This window comes from Meriones unguiculatus, chromosome 6 (genome assembly GCF_030254825.1).
Source record: "Meriones unguiculatus strain TT.TT164.6M chromosome 6, Bangor_MerUng_6.1, whole genome shotgun sequence".
NCBI classification, from domain to species: domain Eukaryota; kingdom Metazoa; phylum Chordata; class Mammalia; order Rodentia; family Muridae; genus Meriones; species Meriones unguiculatus.
Genome location: NC_083354.1, coordinates 3,185,231 through 3,206,380, shown reverse-complemented (window position 1 = coordinate 3,206,380; position 21,150 = coordinate 3,185,231). Strand labels below are relative to the sequence as shown.

At 40.5% G+C, this 21,150-nt stretch overlaps 1 long non-coding RNA gene across 1 annotated transcript in view; it reads right to left on the bottom strand.

Moving 5' to 3' along the window:
• The window catches only part of LOC132654891 (uncharacterized), a 110,653-nt gene that overhangs the window by 66,558 nt on the left and 22,945 nt on the right, over window positions 1-21,150 (bottom strand). The window contains exon 2 of the long non-coding RNA XR_009592498.1: window positions 10,455-11,078. This is a non-coding gene — a long non-coding RNA (uncharacterized LOC132654891). The remainder of the gene's footprint in view (window positions 1-10,454; window positions 11,079-21,150) is intronic.

Sequence of the window (21,150 nt, the reverse complement as noted above, 5' to 3'; positions counted from 1 at the left end):
ACCCTTTAATACAGTTCCTCATGAGGTAACCACCAAACATAAAATTATTTTCGTTGCTACTTCATAACTGTAACTTAGCTACTGTCATGGATTGCAATGCAAATATCAGATATGCAGGATATCTCATAGGTGACCCCCATAAAAGGGTCATTTGACCCCTCAAAAGGGTCAAAACCCATAGGTTGAGAAGCATTGGGCTAGATAGTCTAACTTTATCAGTAAGCTCCAGGCTAGTAAGACACCCTGTCTCAAATGATGAGGATTGTTACCAGAAAATGACACTCAAGATTGTCCTCTGGCTTCTACGCATATGCACACTTACCCACATACAAGTACACACAGTATACCCACATACCTACATACATGTACACATGAGAATATCCACACACTCACAAACAAGCACATATGAATATACCCGCAGGCCCACAAGCATGCACACACATACACATTTTAAAATGTTAGATTTTGAAAGATTAGGAAATTCTGTGGATTCCTTCACTCAGAGATTGTTAAGGATATAAAGCCATACCTTTTAGACTATCAAGCCAAACTGAAGTTGCACAGACAGGAGATTGCTGGAAGGTCAGTGATGGGCTGAAGGCCCATCAACACACTCACAGGTCAGAGAGAAGAAGATTCAGGAAACCTTGGCAGAAGCATTAAGAGGCAGTGGTCCTCTCAGAGATGATACTCAGTCATCATTACAAAGAGGTGTCCTGAAGTAGGCTAATTCCATCACACCTGCCTCGGTTTCAGGTGCTCTTCTGAGCTCCCTTGATGCCTTCTCACTGCCTCCTCAGTGATGCTGCCAGCTGCCCTCCAATGCAAAACCATGGGAGAAGTCCAACAGGGCACAAGGCACACAGTAGGCAAGTTGATAGGGAATTTAAAACAAGACTAAAATCTCGTGTGCCTTCTCACAAACCCACAAATCACTAAGTCTTAACAACAACAATGATAAACTGTTCCTCCAAAAATTATTTCTTGCTCTGAGTCCTAAACAATGAACTATGATTACCACTGAGTTTTAATGTTATATACACGAACGTAGAATTAGCACACATTGAATTGCTTGTTTTCTAATGAACGGTTTATATGGAAATTAATTCAGAGAATCCAAACACATAGACAAGACTCTAAAGGTGTTTATCTCACAGTGAGCTGATGTTGACCCCAGCACTGTTCGGGCTCCCATGGAGCAGAGTTTTTATTCCCCTCTCCAGGGTTTTCACCTATCCTGGCTTGCAAATACAGGCATGCAGGGTACAATGGAGTGTGAGTGTGGTTTCTGCTCTCCTGACCATTTGTTACCACTCAGGGAGGAAAAGAAAGAATCTTCTCTGGCTCTCAAACTCCTTTCTCCTCTCTTACTGCGATTATAAGTGACTACAAAGATAGCGATATAGAAAATGTGCTATTATTTAGTATGCCATAGTTCATCAGTTAGAAACACAATGAACGTAAAGTAAATATGTTGTATGAAGAGTTTTTGTTGTTTTTTGTTGTTGTTGTTTGGTTTGTTTGCTTTCTTCCTTAGGAACAGGGTGGTAGTATGCAGTCAAAGCTGGCCTTGATCTAACAATCTTCCAGCCTGGGCTGGGCTGATGTGCATGAATCAGCACATATAGCTCAAAATTCACTGTTGATGTTCTTCCAAAAAGAAAAACTTATCAAGACTATTTTCTATGGTGTTTACCCTCCTCTTGTCCTGTAACTTACGTAATGACTTTGTTCTGTGGCTGAACCAATAGGCGTCTTCCTCTCAAAGACTGGGTCCTCTTCCAGAGGCCCACCCTCGGCAGTTTACTCCTGGCGGCAGAAGTTTCCCCCCAATTCCCTTCTTGTGAAGATTTTAATGGGGTCACTGTTTCAAGGATGCCTTCGGTTTTCTTGAGGTCTCGATACCTCCCTATGACAGTAAGATCATCCTTGCCACTCCACTGGTTGCATGTCTAAGCCTCAATGCTTTTGATGCCTAGAGAGATGGTTCAGTAGTTAGGAGCACTTGCTGTTTTCTCAGAGGACACGGGCTCGATTCCCAGCACCCACGTGGCAGCTCACAAACATCTGCATCTCCTGTTCCAGGGGATCTGACATCCTCTTCAGGCCTCCCAAGGTACCAGGCATGTACAACAAAATGCCTACACACACTTGCTGTGCTTAATCTTTCTCAGCCTGTTTTCTTTTCCGTAAAATGTCACGTGAGTTGTCACTGGGTAATACAGGCACAATGCTATGTGCTTTCTTATCCGTGCCCGAGCTGGAGAATAGAGGTACAGGAATCAGTCACTACCAAGCATTTAAATAAAGAATCAAGCAATTCACTGGTTAATTACACGGAGTCTGAGGAGTTAAGAACTGGTTGTAAGTCTACTTCATGCTATTACTCACAGCTAACAGAGTGAGCTGGCAGCTGAAAGGTGGACCTTGTTGGAAGGCTGGCATTCTTTAACTGAAGTGAGATGAATGAAGTAAGCCAGGTAAGGACTGACTCTAGTAAATTCACTGCAAACCAGAGCAGCACAGGGGTGCTAGAGACAAAGACATAGAGCTCCTGTCACTTCTGTTTTGGCATTCCCTGTGGCCGCTCAGTAATTTGCTTGGTGTTTAAAATATTTTAAGCAGGGAAGAGGGTGCACACGAAGGTGTTGGCAAGTACAAGTTTTCACCAAGAAATATTGTCTTGAATTTGGAGCATGTCCTTAAATTTGAGACTTCTAATTCTTTCTCACGTTAGTTTTTCTAAAAATGACACTTGTTATGTTAACATTGAAAACAATAATTTAGTCAGATGTAATGATATACATGTATTGAAATGGTACACTGAAACCTTGTGCTTATATATAATTAGTGTGCCAGTTAAGCTTGTTTTAAAGTAGCCAGCATTCAGGAGTCAGAGGCAGGCAGATCTCTGTGAGTTTAAGGCCTTGCCTAGTCTACAGAGTGAGTTCCAGACCAGCCAGGGCTACAATAGAAAGACAGAAATTAAATTTAAGTGTTAAATTTTGATTTTAAAACATTACGTATTGTGCATGAAGTATGACTGACAATCTGGATGCTCCTCAAAAGAGAATTCTTTTCCAGAGGTATTAAAATGATGCTTTCTGTTTATTGAAGTACCATCTACACTAAACAAGATACAAATCTACCTAGGCTATCCACTGGCTGATGAACTGAGCAGCAAAGCCTGGGCATATCCACAGTGGCATATTACTCTACCACAAAAGAATGAAATTCTGTTATCTGCAGCAACCAGGATAGAACTGGAACAAATTATGTTAAGTGAAATAAGTCAGTTGCAAGACAGACAAATACGGAATGTTTTCAGTTCTATACAGAAGCTAAATTGTTGACCTTTCAGAAATGAAGAGAATCAGGGTTATCAGGGGCTAAGAGGGGTTGGTGAAAGGGGCACATACCTAGTATTTGCCAGTGAGTGTAGGAAAGGAGCAGTTAGATAGGAAGAGACCCGGAGGCACTGGATAGCTGAATAGCTGATTGTAACAAAGTAGTAAGCTTCTTGTAGAAGCTATCCTCCTAGGACAGTGGTACTCAACCTTCCTAATGCTGTGACCCTTTCATAGATTTCTTCATGTTGTGATGATCCCCATACATAACACTATTTTTGTAGCTACTTCATACGTGTAATTTTGCTACTGTTATGAATCATAATGTAAATATTTCTGGAGATGAGGATTGCCAAAGGGATCTCGACCCACAGGTTGAGAACCAGCGTCACAGGAGCTCACCAGAGACCACCCTATCAACGAGGAACTAAGTATGAGGTAACCAAGAACAACTACAGCTGCACATCTGGTCAGATGGAATAGTTAACTCTCTGTCATGGTAAATCTACAAGCTAGTCATGTAAATACGAGAACAAAGAGAACCTGGCATAGTTAACAGCAGTGTATACACTTGCTAGGTCAGAGGGCAGTAATACTGGCAAGATGGTGAATAATGCTTAAACAGCACATGTTCTCCTCCCTGGTTGGGCCATGAAGTATATGGGCTACTCACTGGCTCAGCCCATGATAGCACAGGGAATTAACCAATTTCAATAGAAATTACCTCAGCCTTTGTCCACTTTCTGACATTGCCCTATAAAATGCTTGGATGAAGAAATTCAATGGCTGTTTTCTTTCTCGTATACCACTCCCAACTCTCAAGAGTTCTCTTGCTTTTCCTTAATTTCTACTTTACCTCATTATTTTTTTACTCCTCTGCAACAATTCTTACTAAAGTCTATAGTGGAAGTTTCGGTTTCTTTTATGTGGTTCTTGGGTTTGGTCCCCAATGTGGGATGTGGAAATGTTTTTAGTTCATCCTCAGTTGAAAACAAACACTTAAGAAAGCACATGATCTTGGTCAGCTGAAAACAGACACATGAGAGGGCAAGTGATATTTTGTTGGAAACTGTGTCATGCAAGGGTGTGGGTTTTGCCAGCTGGAAAAACACCCTCATGTGGACTCTGAGAAGGAATAAATAGAAGCCCACGGACAGGGAAACACCACCTTTGCGTCGATATGCTTTGTAAGGTTCACATAGCTTCTCTGGTCTTCCTTTTTCTACACTTCTCGGAGAGGAACGCTCCACAGAATTTCTCATGGCACTCCAGCTGAGTCTTGCTGCTTTTGCTGGTTTGGCGGTCTTGCTGTTTCTGCTGAGTCGTGCTGCTGCTGCTGCTGCTGCTGCTGCTGCTGCTAATGATGATTCCTGTTGCTTTGTGGTATTTGCTATTTGGCTGGACTGCTGGTATCCAGACAACGAAGAGTGGCATCAACCCCAAGGAACTATGTCTAAAAAGGTCCACAACCCTCTTTTCCTAATAACCTTCTTTCTCAGAACTCTGGTCAGCGGGCTGGAAGGGAGGTAGAAGTGTTTAGGAGCCCTAAATAAAGTAGTTTTTTTGAAAAATCTAAGCCTACAAAAGCCAGCTTCTGCTTTGCATACCTCAGCAAGAATCCACATCTTTAATCTTCATTAGCATGAGACAATACACAGCAGCCACAATCCATCTTTGATGACTACAGGTGTCTGGCATGTAAGGTCCTTGGGTCATGTACCACTGAGCCATGAAAGGTTCCTCTCAAATCCTGTACCACATGGAAGCAAAGACAGAGGAAAGAAGAAAGAAGGAAGGAACAAAAGAAGGAAGGAAGGAAGAAAGGAAGAAAGGAAGGAAGGAAGGAAGGAAGGAAGGAAGGAAGGACTATTTAGTGCCCTGTATTATGGATGAGGTGTCTCAGATGTCACACATTCTAGAAAGCATATTCTCATGGTCTGTGATTCAAACCAAGTGCAAGACAGTGATGCCATCATTAAATGTAAAAATTGAGTTTTAAAATAGGTATTTATTATAAATAAAATGTGATAAGTATGTACCTTGAATTAAAAATTTTTAAGCATAGCTTATAGACATAATTTTTTTTAGTTTAATTGCCTGGTGAACATCTTGAAGGAGTCAGTATGGTATTGCTGTGAGATGATGTTTTTTAACATTCTACTTAATAAAAAGTTTGAAAACCTCCTGTCAAAGATCAGAAAGAAACTTGCTATCTTCCATTTTTTTAAAAATTAAGATTCTAATTCAAGAATTCAATTCAATTCACAAGCTCATTTTTGCTCTTGAATTCACCAAGAATCTATCAAGAGATATATATTAATTATGTAAGTAAATCATAAATATTTATAGTGTGAGGCAAGGGGAACCCACTACAAAAAAGAAAAGGTAGAATTGTTCTCTTTAAAGGAGAAATAGTGAGGAAGATAGGTTCCTAGCTATAAGAGGCAAATTAAAGGAAGTGGCTGACTTCAGAATGTTAATACCATCCTTGCAATTTAAGTTTTAATATAAGTAATTAATCAACTTTTGTCATTTTCTGCAATACACTCTGAACATTCTGTATGAGTCCCGTCCTTCACTGTGCTCTTTCAAGTTTAAAAGCCTTAGGCTTTCAGAACTTGCCTTGTGACAGTGGCAAGGCTCTTTTTTTATAGACTAATTAACATGCCAAGAATTTCAAACCAGCAAGAGATACAATGCTATTATTTCCTAGTGTTGGAGACATTTTTCACGCCTGCTTCAAAAATCTTGAACACATTGCTCTTGTATTCTCAACACCACTCAGCTGACTATAGCAACTAACTTCAAATTCGTTTCAGAACACCCCTTCCTGCCCACTGAAGTTCGATTGGAAATACTATCACATTATGCAAGTTTTTCTTGTTCGATCTCTCCTCATAGACCCTCTTCAATAGTATCATGAGGAAGGAAGGAAAGCACCCATACTCCTAGAGCTTAAGTTACATACTCTAAGCCAAGGGCCACACTGGGCTGGGACAAATGTTGACACATCTAAGTGCAGACACACACAGCCAGTCACCTTGTGCCCATAAGTCTCGACGGATCTCAGTTCTGGCTTTGAATTATAACCCACTACTAAACTGCTACCAAGTCTTTTAAGACTTAAACTACAAATGCACCAATACAGAATTCACATCCATATCAGTTGCAACTAACATGTAAAAAGAGGTCTACAAAGAACAGCATCTCCAGTTGCCGGGAACTCGCTGCACATGAAGACAGATTCTACCAAAGCGGAGACAGTCTAAATTCATTTTTTATTATCATTTGTATCATGTGTGTAAATATATATATATATATTTGTGGAAAAGAAAAACAGAACAGAGTGAAGGTAATGGTCGCCCAAGAGAGAGTACCATGAGCCTTGTAAGCATTCCTTTCCATCTTTAGTCTTCTATGGCTTGTGTTTTCCTATGTAAATTTCATGGAAAATGAAGAGTAAATATTGACCTAATACATTGCCTAAGCCGCAAAAGCCAAGTTCTGTGTTGCCAGTGTCTGGGTGCTAGAGCTCCTAACGCTGTGAGAGTTGCAGACTCCCCCACACAGAGAGCAAGGTTGTGCTGGCTGGTTTTGTCAACTCGACACTCAAACTGTAATTATCTGAAGGGATGAGACCATGCCTCCGTAAGACCTATCTGTAAGGCATATTCTTAATGAGTGATTGACAGGGGAAGGCCCGGGCCATTGCACATGGTCCCATCGTGGGCTGGTGGTCCTGGGTTCTATAAGAAAGCAGTCTGAACAGGCCAGGAGAAGCAAGCCAGCAAGCAGCGCTCCTCCATGCCCTCTGCATCAGTTCCTGCCTCCGGGTTCCCACCCTGATGAGTTTCTATCTTGATGTCCTTCAACGATGAACAGCAATGTAGAAGGGTAAGCCAAATACACCCTTTCCTCCCCAACCTGCTTTTCGGTCATAGTGTTCATCGCAGCAATAGAAACCCTAAGACAATGGCTCAAAGGCCTCCAGGCCTGTATACCTTCAATTTTCCTCGGCTTGAAGATTCCTTTATCCTGCCTTGGCTTCTCATTCCTGTTGCCCCCAAAGTAACCGGGCTCTGCCACGGTGTTTTGCTATCTGTTCAGTGACCCATCCGTAAACGAGTTCAGGGCATCCCCCTGCTGCAGCGCTAGGGTTGATGCTTCAAAGCTGACCTTTGAAATCACCCTTTCAGCTTGCTGAGGAGAGTCTCCCTCACCGCTTGTGTCAAAGCTCCAGAAACCTGGGTACAAATGGATTCTAAAATCCTCTCTTCCCTCACAACCTTGAAGTGAAAACTCAAACACTTCTCTTGTCACGAAGATGCTCCAGGCTGGCTTGGCTGCCTCTTCTGCACGTCCCAGAAAGTAAACGGCATGAAAACAAAATCTCAGCGAGCCTCACTTTAGTGTGAAACGGGTTGATCTTCTGCATGAGGCAAACTAAAATATCGTATGAGCATGTCAGCTCAGGGGAGGGAGGTGGGGTACGGGCGATGTCTGGAGAAAAATAGCAAGATGAAGGGCCTGGAATCCGAAACGCCCTGTCAGCAGTCAGAGGATCGCCTGACAGAATGAAAATCTCACTTCACCAGGTAGAAAACATTCTATAATGCGGTGGGAAACACCATCCCGGATAGCAAATTTAGGCGTGTTTTATCAGCGTTGGGAATTATGTATAACCTTTAGCCCCGTGATTCCTGGTGTGACCCTAAGGATGTAATCTACAGCTCACGGAAGAGAAGACTCGTACCCGCTTAGTTCATGCTGTCAACAGTCCAGCAGTTATTAAGTAAGGTACCCTCGCTTGAAAAGCTGTAATCGAGAAGGACCGACTATAAAGCAACATAAGAAACACCATCACTTAGTTATGAGGACGCACGAACCCGGAGAAAATTCTCGAAGACTCGGAGTCAACAGTGGGTGTCCTGGAGGAGGGGAGGAGGAAAGCGGAAATGAAGGGAAGCACACAGTTCAGCTTACAGGAGCAGGACACGGGGGCACACACCCTGGCTGTGTCCTGGGGGGACCTACAAAGAGGCTTTATAGATTCCTCTTTATAGATTCCTCATCTGTGAAATAGAGAGAGTGTGGCTTCTTAGAAGTTTGAAATGGATTAAGTGAGATCCTAGCACCATGCTGCTGGGGTGATAGGTTTGGAAACTTTGTATCTGTAACTGCCAGTTTTCTACGATGGACAAATAATACTTTCATCATGAAAAAAGTCACTTCAACGAGTGCAGGCAGTCAAGCACTACTTCAGAGCAAGGAATGCATTCTGGGAAATGGGTTAAGTGACTCTGTCAAGGTGCAGCAGTCGTAAGGGGCTTTCACAAACTGAACCAGTCACAACAAAGCTGGGTCCTGTATGTGGTCTGCTGTTGGCAAAAATGTCGTTAGGAGGGACTGGAGAGATAGTCCCATGCCACTCTTGCAGAGGACCCAGGTTCACTTCCCAGGACCGACACAGAAGTTCACAGCCATTCCTGACGCCAGTTCAGGGATATCAAATGGCTTTGTCTGGCTCTGTGAGCACCAGATATATACACACACCGGCAAAACAAGCACACACATAAAATTTTAAAATACTTTAAAACTCATTTTGTAAAATGTCATTAAGTGCTGTATGATAAGTTTAAGGAATCAAAGGGAAAGTCCACAATTTACTTCAAAAACTGTCAAAAAAAAAAAAAAGGACAGATTAACACTGGCTATACAGATGCATATTGTAAATTTCTTCCAACTTTTATATATTAATTAAAATAGCTGTGATAAAATGTTAGGGAAAGCTTATAGTTATAAAACTAATTTTTATTTAGACAAATATAGTATATTCCTTTTATTAGATCATATATTAAAATATACATAAAATATAATAATTCCCCCTGCTTTAGACTTCATCAATTAATTCTACCTCCTCTAAAGTTTGTTTTCTCCTTCCACATTTTATGCTCATAAATTTAAATCAAATTATTTTTGTTAGGTCTTATTTATATTACTTAGCACTTTTAGGGTGTTTTGTGTGTATCTTATTATTTTGAATTCTGTGTGTCTGTGTGTGGGCGCATGAGCACACATGCATTTGAGCCACCCCTCAACTCCTGGTGCCTATACCTTTGATATTTAGAAAATATAGAACATAATGCTTTTAGAAAAAGGATATATCTAGCTTTAGTTAGTGAACTTATTTGACAAATGGTTTCTCTATAGATAACTTAAGCTGGAGAACATAGCTTCTTCACATATTTGATTTTTGTAATTACTTACATTTTAAAGACATTTTAGTAAGGAAATAAAATACTTTGATATTTTTCAAATTCCTTTTTTATCTTTACTTTACATTACAATGCAAAAGTGGAAAAGAACCAAATCAACTCCTCCTTGGAGGCCGGTTACCAAGGGCCGTCCTCTCTCACAGAGGGAGGAGCCATCTCACAAAGGCTCATTTCCCTGCCATCCCATTGGCAACAACCAGATTTTGGAGGGGAAACACTGAATCCAGCAGTAGGTCTGGGTCACTGCTGGATCTCACAGTGAAATATTGGAGGGGAACCCTGCTCTCTTGACCACAGATCATCAGGTTCTGACCTTTCTAGGAAATTAGACCTTTAATCTCCTTGAGGAATGACCTCCACTGCTGCTCCATTCAGCTTAAATGATGCACTTAAGTCTAAAAAACACTTCAGTGTTTTTTACACCCATTTTTTTTTTCTATCCAGAACCAAATCACTGTCCTCCTGTGCTTGCTATCTATGACGTCAAGACTATCTGAGCAATTTCTTCTGAGAAACCATCTCTAGACTCCCAAAGGATAGAGGAAAGAGGGTCAGTCAATCTGTCAGAGGGAAAGTAGGAGTTGGGGGGAGGGGTCCAGTTGTTTCTGCCTCTTGAGGATCGTGAATGCTATGTAGTGAGTTGCATTCCTGACTTCTAAGAATTCTCAGAGCTTGGCAGTAGAGTCACTGAACTTCTGATTGACAACCTCATATGTTCTACATGCCACACACGCACACACGCACACACACACACACACACACACACACCACACACATGCACACATGCACACACACTACCTTCATTCTGCAAAACGGAGGGACAGTGACTCACCTACTTTCTACCATCCTGTGTCACAGTCTGGATTTTCAGATGTTTCTTGTCTCTATCGGAGATAGATGGACACCTGCAGCTTCGGAGTGGTTGTTAGTGTCCTTGTTTTGTCCTGGCTTCTCAGGGGGAATAATTGGGCAGAGGTGTCATTACTCTTACTTCCCATCTCATCACTGAAAGAGCCTCTTATTAGCGTAGGAAAGATTCCTGTTTGTTTTTGTGAGTGAAGATAGAAACTGATTCTCCTCTAATTGGAAACAGCCTGTCATATTTATGTTTCTTCATGTCCTCAGCATGAGTTCTCACTAAATGATTCCCTTCAGACTCCAAATGCCTGATATACACAAAGTTCGAAAATCTGAAGTAGAAAACCACAAAGCAAACGCTGGTTGTTTTTTCTCTGGCAGTTTCTTTAATGTTTCAGTCAGTGTAAACTAATTCCATCAGGTAGGAGGAGAAACAAAGAGCATGATGTGTTGAAAGAGACAATGGCATGGGAAGCTTATATTAGTACACAAAGTAGTGGCTTCAACCCAAAGGTTTCTTCTTCTTCTTCTTCTTCTTCTTCTTCTTCTTCTTCTTCTTCTTCTTCTTCTTCTTCTTCTTCTTCTTCGTCTTCTTCTCCTTTTGAACACAAAGAGGAAAATAATGGAAATTAAAATGCGTAGGATTTTAGTCCATGCTATACCTACAAAACAAAAGCCAATATAATACAAAGCAATGCCTAGCTCTGCCAACACTATAAATTCGTAGGTATTTCCTTTGTTTTTAGGGTATTGTTTTATCTACTACTCTGGTAGATTTCAGAAGGTCAGACACTAGAAAACACGACTCAGAAGGCAGACACCCAGCAAGCCATCCATCCCTATTACTTCCTGAATTGTTCTTCAGACACCAGTGCGTTTAGAGAGCCCCCTGGGTCTCTACATGTGTAGTTTATGCATATTCAAAAGGGCAAACAGGGAGATGGAGCACACAGGGGAAGGTAATAGAGGCAAGAATCATATTGGAGTGTTCTTTTAATTAACGGAAGCTAATGAGTGTCTGTGTCCTTTGTGAAAGTAGTTGTTTCCAGGTGGTGATTTTCGGTACCATTGCAATAAATAAAGCTAGTTGAAGCTTCAGGGAACACAAGGTAAATTCCAGAGATAATTTTATTTTCTACCCAGGATGTAAATAACTAAAAAGGAAGAAAAATACAAAGGAGTTTTATTCCCGATTAACAAATAGCTTCTTTATATATATGAAGAGTCAACTCGACACCATACAAGCAAACACGTCTGTGGGTTCAAGTCAGGAACCTGAAGAGAAGATAGAGACAGATGAATTTGTTTTGGCCCCATTTTTATGCCAAATTGAGAATCTGGGTGATAGAAGAAGAAAAAAAAAACATGAAATGTGTGAAAATAAAATATACAAGTGATCGAAGAGACAAGACATTATAAAACAAAAGAGGACACTATTTTTTCACTTGCTTGCTGTGTCGATGTCACTGTTTCTCCTTATCCAAGCTCCGTCCTGTAAGTCTCCACACACCAGGCTGTGGTTATCCCTGTTTCCAGAGATAGGGTGTCTCTGCAACAGGCACCCTCTAAACTTTTTGAGTTTGCTTTTACCATAGAGGACTCACAGAAGAAAACTGCAGTCTCCCGCTTGGAAGAGTTGTGTAGGCTCAAAGAAGAAGAAGGGTTTCTCATCAATCTCAAAGATAGGCTTTGCGCTCCCAACCGGCCAAGCACAGAGGACTCCAGTACAGAGATAAAGGATGGGGGCAGGGCAGGAAAGGGAAAGCTGGAGCAGGAGGATTACACAGAGCCAGGAGGGGCCAGAAGGGACTTGAAACCTTCTGTCATGAGCAGTTCAACAGAGAGAGCTTTCTTTCTTTCTTTCTTCCTTTCTTTCTTTCTTTCTTCTTTCTTTCTTTCTTTCTTTCTTTCTTTCTTTCTTTCTTTCTTCCTTCCTTCCTTCCTTTCTTTTTTTTTTAAAGTGGAAGGATGCAGAAACCAAGAAGATGAGGAAAACAACATGGGAGAGGCTTCAGGAACTCCTGGGAAAGCCTGCCCCCTTAGTGAACACAAGTCCGTTAATCTCCACTGCAGCAAGAACTGAAACTAATCTTAGAAGTCATGCTATTCTTCCAAGGGAACAAGGAAGACACCTGTACACAAAGGGCCCCCGGGTGTAAAGCGTTCTCATCTAAGTGGGGTTTGTTGTTTGTTTGTTTGTTTGTTTTTAATTCATGTCTTGCGGGGAGGGAGAACCTTAGCATATTTGTAAGGTGAAGGAAAGGATTGGGGGAGAGTACTATGTACTTTATGCTGGAGGATTACCATGTGCTGTTTGATCTCACCAAAAAAGTCTAGACATTTTTGGAGGCCCTTCTGCTTCAGACCCAAGCATTTCTATATCAAGTGTCCACTGCCGCCCCTTGTGTGGTAATGAGCTGACTCCTACCTCTACAACAACAACAACAAAAAGATGAGAATAGCAAAACATCCCAAAAGTAAGACCACTGTGCTCTTTAGAACAGGCAGAAGGAGCACCATTTCCAACAGAGGTTACTATTGTTTACCCCAGGAGATGAGACCCTGGTGGGAAAGAGAGGATGAGATGCTCAGCCCTGGAGAAGGCTCAGTGGGGAACCTCAGCTGGCTCCCTCCGCTTCTCTAGTCAGCTGCTCCTGCGTGTCTGTGAGCCCCTGACTTGATGGTATCTCTAAGCTGTTGCTATTTGTTTTTAATTGGAAGTCGTGCCTCAGGGGACATTCTACTCTGCCAGGGCCTCTCTCTATTGGAAACTCCATCTGGCTGTCTTACAGGAGCTTCCCCAGTTCTTTCAGCTAGATGTTCTGAGCACCTCCCCCATTTGACGTTGTTTTTGCTATCTGTCTGTTTCCTGATGTTTATTATCTTACTTTTGCTTTGCTATGTGCTTAATGAACAATCATTCAAAACGCAATGTGTGGTTCACATTGACTTTACAAAACAAAGAGGCAGAGGGAGGCGTATGAATATAATAGGTGATGACGTACAGCGTGCAGAATTGCCTCCAGGAAAACACAGAGAGGTTCAAGGCAATGTGTTTGGAAACTGGACACCACATAGATCATAACATATTTTATATTGTATGTGTTTCTAAAACCCTCCCCACTCCACAGCACAAAGCACAGGGCTCAGGTAGAAAATGTGGGGTGTTTCAAGAGGATATCAGATTTCAGGATGTCAGACCTTTTTATTGTTTTTCCGCTGACCCCCTCCTCCCTTTTCCTAATGGATGACGGATCTCTTTCTGCCACCTGGAATCCCTCTGTTTTATGTCTACATGTCAAGAGTCCATAAATCTCCTACTCTTCTGTAGAAAGCATGCTCTAACCCAATCCTTGTGTCTCCCACAGTAGTACAATGCCTCCTCTCTTCAATGTCTCTACATCTGATGTATGTATGTCGGCCCCGTATACACAGTGAGAAGTAGTAATTGTTTTCCCATCAGTTCTGTCTTTTCTGTTCAAGTTCACCCCGTTACTAGTCTGTCTGCTTCTTGCTCTTAAATTCTAGTGTAGCAGACACCTGGAAAATTCTTTCCTCTCTGTTTCAGATACCCTATCACTTTCTTAGCCTCTCGTTCATTTACTCAGAACAACATGTGATATACATTTGGTACCAAACATATCTGTGTATGTATATGTGTGAACATGTCCATGTGTGCAGATGTGCGGGAGTATGTGTCAAGGCCAGAGGTTGATGTCAAGAGTCTTCCATGATCAACCACTACCTTTTCTGTCTCTAACTCTTTTATTTTTTTATTACAATGTATTCACTTTGTATCCCACCTGTAGCCCCCTCTCTTGTCCCCTCCCAACTCTACCCTCCCTCCCTCTTCTCCTTAAGACACACTTGCTCACTATGACTGGAGCTTATGGTTAGACTAGACGAGCTGTCCAGCAAGCCCCGGACATATTCCTGTCTCTGCTTCTTCCCATTCTGGGTTTGCAGGAACTCACCACCAGGCCTGTCTTATACATGGATGACCGGCATCCAAACCCCAGGTTGTTACAGCAAGCATATAACCAACTGAGCCATCCCCAGGCCTTCAAAATATTTTCAAATAAACGAATGAGTGACAGACATACCGATGCATTTCTTAAACATGATCGTGTCACAGAATCAAGTGAAAGGCCTGTTAAAATACAGATTACCAGGCTTTACCTAAGAGTTTCTGACTCAGTGGTTCTGACAGGAGCTGAGACTCTTTATTTCAAACCACTGCCTCTGGGTGTCCAGACTTTTGATGGAAGGGATGAAAGCTGAAGACTAGTACTCTACGTCGGTACGGGAAGCCCTGAATACTTCAAAAACAACCTAAACTGAAATGGCATCTTGAAATGTTTTGCCTACCGTTCACCTAGAGGCATTTACAACATGAATTACAGGCATTTAAATTTTTTGCCAGAAGAGATAAAAATTTCACTAAGAATTCCAAGAAGCAGAGATGTCCGAACAAAATGTGAATTATCACTTCTTATTCAAAGTTTGATCTTTCAACAGTGCAATAAGATTTTTAAAGCTACAATATTTACTATTGTACTCTAACCTAGCCTATTTTAATGTCACACCAAAGCAAAAAGTCAAACCATCCCTTCTAAGAAGTAGACACAGGAGATCTCTGTTTTTTTTTCCATTATCATCAATCCATTTGGAGAATCCAGACTCATTTTACCCCTATATGACTCTCCTTCATTCTCTGTCTCCATCTCTGTCTCCCCTCTCTCTTTGCATGTTTGTGTGTGTATGTGAGTTTGTGTGTGTGCAAAGTGCCTATGTGGATTCATATTTTTAGTCAATTTTCTTGTTACTATATATATTAAAAAAAAAACAGCGCTGCTTAGTATTTTTGTTTTTGTTGTTGTTTCCTATACAGGGTTTCTCTGCGTTGCCCTGACTGTCCTGAAACTCACTCTTTAGAGCAGGCTGGCCTTGAACTCGAAGAATCACCATCCTCTGCCTCTCAATTGCTAGGATTCAGGTATGTGCCACCACCCCTCAGCTTAGTTAAAAAAGAAAATCTCATCACAGATAGGTATATCCCTTACCCTCATCAAAAAAAAAAAAAAAATCTTCTTTTTCGCAGTACATAGAGACTATTATAGAAAGCCACAACTGATCAAAATAATTGACAGTGGGCTGTCCAGTCTTAATTGAGTCATTTACTCAATTGTAACAACACAACTGCTACATCTGGGGCTCAGAAAAAAAAATTAAGAAAGAGGGATCGGAAAGACCAGAGAACAAGGATGTCTGCTGTGAGGCAGACGTGATGGGCAGCTGCACCTGTGAAACGGCAACAATGTGGCCGACTAAACAAGACCTATGTAATCCAAACGCCAGTTGACAAGCCAAGGTAGGCAGGGAACGTTCCACAAGGTCCCACTGGTAGATGAAGAAGGACAGGTAATCAGTGACTTCTGAGACAGGGAGAATCAGTTTGCTCCAAGGGGAATCTCCTTGATAGGTTATCCAATCTCATGTGGTCAGTGATAAACACATACATGTACATAGTAGCAACACTATGTGGACTCAGGAGGTTGTGTGTAAATATACACATATATGTAACAATTATAATTAAAGAGAAAAGGTCACGAATTTCAGAGGAGAGAAGTGGGACACGGGAGGAGTTGGAGTGAGAGAAAAGAGGAGTAGAAATGAGGTAAATAATTATGGTTCCCAAAACCCTGTGGGTCTTAAGGGCACCAGGCAAGCATCCGGTGCAGACATATAGGTAGGTGAAACTCCCTCACACATGAAGCTTTTATATTTTCAAGTTCGAGTTTTCGAATGTTTTGACACCGATGTCAGTACCTGTGTTGAACAACAACATTCTTTAGACTCCTGGATTTCTTTAATCCATAGCACTACTAGGCATTTATGGGGTAGAAAACTTTTGTTTGATAATTACAAATAAGCACATATACATTATAAAGGTATATATCATGGCCTAACACATGGCTTCCCACCACTCCAAGTTCTAAGTTTGCCAATACTTTTGTTCCAAAAAAGTACCTGAGAGCATAATTCCAATTCTACTTAATATTTTATAGTATAAAATAGCCATCTAAATATCTAATAAATACTATATATTTATTTGAATATCTCAGATGACTGTTTTAGCTGCATCAGTATGCCTTTTCATCTCTCGGAACCAGATTGCACACAAAATTCTCAGTTAAATGTTTGATGTAGCTTTAAACTAAATAGCTCTTCAAATTTATCCACACTTTTAAATTTTAATACATTCCTACAGCGAAGCAATAGCTAAAATGTTGCTTATAGGGACAACAAATATCATTTAATCTAAAATAGTGTTTCCTGATTTAACCTTTGAATTAAAAAAAAAAACTCACTTCTCCAAAGATTTACATTTCATACATAACTTCTCCTCAACCTCAGATGTCAGCTTCAGGTATATTTTAGTTGGTATATCTTACAAAACATGAAAATTAAACACTCCCAAGTATAATTACTATTATTTATAATTGCAAGCTGGAGTTTATGTGATAATTGTTCTGTACTTTCCCTACTGTTCAAGGTATATGTAATGTAATACATTAGTAAATTGCTGGCTTATCTATCAATGGGTTCTTTAACTAAGCTGCAAGCAAACACAGATATCAAAAGCCTTCGTAGCCGTAACCAAAACAAAAGCTTGATTAAAATTACTCCTCGGAAATTAAAACTGCTTTTTATTCACATAATTGGAAAAAATTCCTAACTTTGCTCCTGAATAGATGGAGGCTAACAGAAAACAGAAGAAGTCAAAGGAGGGAACAGATACTGAGCTCGGACTAGAAAGTAGAAAGAGTGGAACCAAATGAGTTGTTAAGATGAGCACAGATGTCAGCAGGGAGGTGCAGAGCAAGAAGCTATGCAAATCTGAAAATTAGTAAAAGAGGAGGAGGAGGAGACCAGAAAGCAAGATGCTTAGGAGAAGGAAAAGGTGAAAATGGCAGAACCATGCAGAAGGTAAACAAGCCCTAAACAGGAACAAGAGTTGGGAGCATCAGCCAAGGCCATGTCTGTCATGCTAATGGAGATGCAAGGGACTGAGATGTAAGCAAAACAGACAGTGCATTTTGATAGTCCTAATAGGCCTAATTAACTGCTTTGGCTGAAACCTCCCATGACACAATGCAGCAGCATTCAGAGCAGCATGAATTAACTGCCAGGATGCCCACCAGCCTTAACTGAATGACAGCTTTGGTTTTCTTCTACCAGGTGTTTTTCAATGCATGAATGAACAGGCCAAGGTATGAATCTGAATTCACCAAGTATACAATATATCAAAAAGAACATTTTTAAATAAAACTCAGACTCTAACGGCAGGTTTCCTTAGGATATTTTTAATATTTAAGGAATTTCAAATGCACGTCCAGAGTCATTTCTACACAAAATTGAATTCCCAAGGCAATTCACCATGCAGGATACAAAAGAATCCACAGGATATCTCGTAAGTCATATTCGCAGTTACTTTTAGGAATTAGAGAACCAACATTGAATTTCCCTTGCATATAAGTGAACCTGACTGCTGGTGGTACATCAGAAGTACTTAGGGAAACACAAGTGTAAGACAGAGTAGTGCACTCTTGTCACCCTAGCGTTTACTAGGCTGAGACATAAGGATTGTCACACATTCAAGGCTAACCTGGACTACGTAGTGACTTCAAGTCTATCCTTGGCTACTTAGTGAGACTTTTATCCCAAAAGAATAACAACAACAACTGAGTGGAATGTGAGCATCAGAACGTCTGTGCAGTCATCACTTCTAGTCCGCAAGGCAACTGAAAAAGGGACTGAGACTCACCGTGCTGCTCTGCGGAAAACACTCAACAAGGAAGTCATGGCCTAGAATAACACGCCGTGGAGACATGATCAAAGGACAGCAAGGATTTCCCAGGGCCTCGTTCAACCTATGCTTTTATTTCTTTGTGTAAACGGTAAGTGGCTAGTCATAACACAGGCTCCCTTTCTGAAGTCACTTGGACTCTCTCTCTCTTTTTCTCTCTCAAGAAAAAGATACACAACTGCATTCTTTTAATCATGCTTACTTGGTTGTGAATGTGCCCAACGCATTCAAGCTGCTGTGTGGGCCAGCGTTGACGGATCTTGTTACTTCTCTGTTCTTATAAGCCCCATTTATCCCTTCTGTTCTGAGTGTGTGGCCAGTGCTTTGAAGTGACAGAAATGGAAAATGTCTGTATTTGAAATAGAAATCTAAGGCAGCAGGATAGTTTAACCAAAGCATTTCTTTTTTTAAAGCAAAGACATGGTTTTAGATCTAAGACAAAGAACACTTCCTTAGAGATAACGTAAGGAAAGGGAGGTAAACATAAACTTATAGATTCAAGAAAGTCACCTTGTATGAGATTACTATTTATTGAAAGTATAGGAAGAGCTACTTTGTAAGGAAACATAGGAGTTTCACAGCCAGAAACTCAAATAAGGGGCTCTATGTATACACTATGTGACTTGTAAGTGTATTTAGAAATTAAAGCCATTAAAAGTTAAATGTGAATAAATTTTGCCTTGAAAAACACAACAGGCCTGTGAGAGGTATGATGTTATAATGAATATCCATTTTGATTTTAGAGTTAAATTTTCCACTGATCCAATATTATATGCTAAAGGAAAATGGCATTCCAGCTGTCCCGGATATAAAATTTTCTTTCTAGTAAGGAAATAGTGTCCCAATAAAATGCAATGATAAAGACCTTTCTCTGACCATGAGCTCCATATTCTACCCATTGTCCTGACATAATCACACTTCTGTCCACATCTTTCATCTTGCAGATTGAATTATTTCCTGTGAAACTGAGTTTTTGTTTTGCTTTGTTTTGTTTGATAAAGTAGCCCAGCTGGTTTAGAATCCTAGTGAGGAGTATTTCCATTAATCTGGGACCCTTGCTAGCACAGAAATTTAGATATTAATCATTAATTGGCATGTTACTACTTGGAAGCAAAAAGAAGAACCTAAACAACAGCTATTGAAATGTAGTTTCAAGTGTCTAGGTAAGAAACCCTATCCTAAAACTTAAATGCAGCTAATGTGAAATTATTGTACAAAATGAGGTAAAAAAAAAGAAAATAGGAGAGGGAGCAGGATACAGCTGGAATACAGAATTAATAAAATGTAACTAATAATAAAAATAAAAAGAGAAGAAAAAAAATAGGACAATGAGGAGCCAGGCAGTGAGTGTGCTAGCTTCAGAGACCTTGGAGTGGTTAAAAAAAAAAAGAAAAAAAAAAAAAAAAGCCTTCACTTCTTCCTTGTCCCCACAAATGGTACATGACAAAACTATAATTGGACTTTGAATATTGTTTTGTTGTTGTTGTTGTTGTTGTTGTTTTGAGGTCTTCTTGTTTTTGTTTGGTTTTGGTTTGTTTTTTCTGGACAGAGTTTCTCTGTGCAGCCTTGGCTGTTCTGGACTTGATTTGAAGATCAGGCTGGCCTCGAAGTCACAGAGATCTGCCTGTTCCTGCCTTCAAGACTGCTGGGATTACAGGTATGCGCCCGTGCCTGGCAAAGCTGTAACTGAATTTCTGACTCTCCAGTCTGTGCCTTTGCCCTAGCAAACAGAGTATCTTCTGGGAGCCATATTTTAATATCAATCTTAAACGTAAGACCTGAGAATTCAGATGCATACATGACCAGACACCTTTAATGAAGACCAGTCACCAATTCACCAGTCATCTCTCCCTCTGTGGTTCATACAATGAAAAGTTTCAATATTAAATTCAGAAAGAGAAAGAATCCAATGGGGATCCAACTGTGAAGACTTGGCACCATTATCAAGTGCTTATCACTTACTCCAACAATCATCATGGAGAGCCTGATAAATGGAGCCTGGGGAAGGCATTCCTGGCATAGGATACCTCAGTCATATGACTCAGCATGACAATACTTTCAGAAAACTATACAATTTCCTTGAATATATGAAAACCCTAATAAAACCCTCTAACAGCATGGCTTGCATAAACTATTTTTTGCATAAATGACTAAAGAAAAATCATCTAGTGAGATCACTAAAATATTAAGAGATTTGGAGAAGTCCCCAGTATAATCTAAGGATACAGCTTCAGAAAACAGAAGGGTCCACTGTATAATACCAGGACCCACTGAGATCAATATATCCTTTCCACTCCACTAGAAAACCCTTGATCTGATAAAGACTTTCAGCAAAGCAGCAGGATACAAGAGCAACATGAAAAAACAGTAGTCTTTCTGTGTACCAGTAGTAACAAACATGCTGAGAAAGACATCAATATAAAAAATCCCTACTTACAATAGCATTAAATATTTAAATTCTTAAGAATACATCTAGCCTTCATATATTTAAGGAAGTTTCCACTGTGCTGATTTCCATGTCATCCCTCAAATGCCCCTCAGTTTCAGCTGTCTCTCCCTTCATCCCTCTTTTCAACCCTATCTCCTTTCCCTCTTCTTATGTGATCCTTCCCTACCTGCTTCCCAGTCCACCAAAAGAAATCTATTCTAGTTTCCATTCCTAAGGATATCTGTATGTCTCTCATAATCCTTTCTTCTACATCTAACCTCTATGGGTCTAAGAATTGTAGGTTGATTGTCATATATTTGACAGCTAATATCCACAGAGAAGTGAATGCACACCATATTTGTCTTTTAGAGT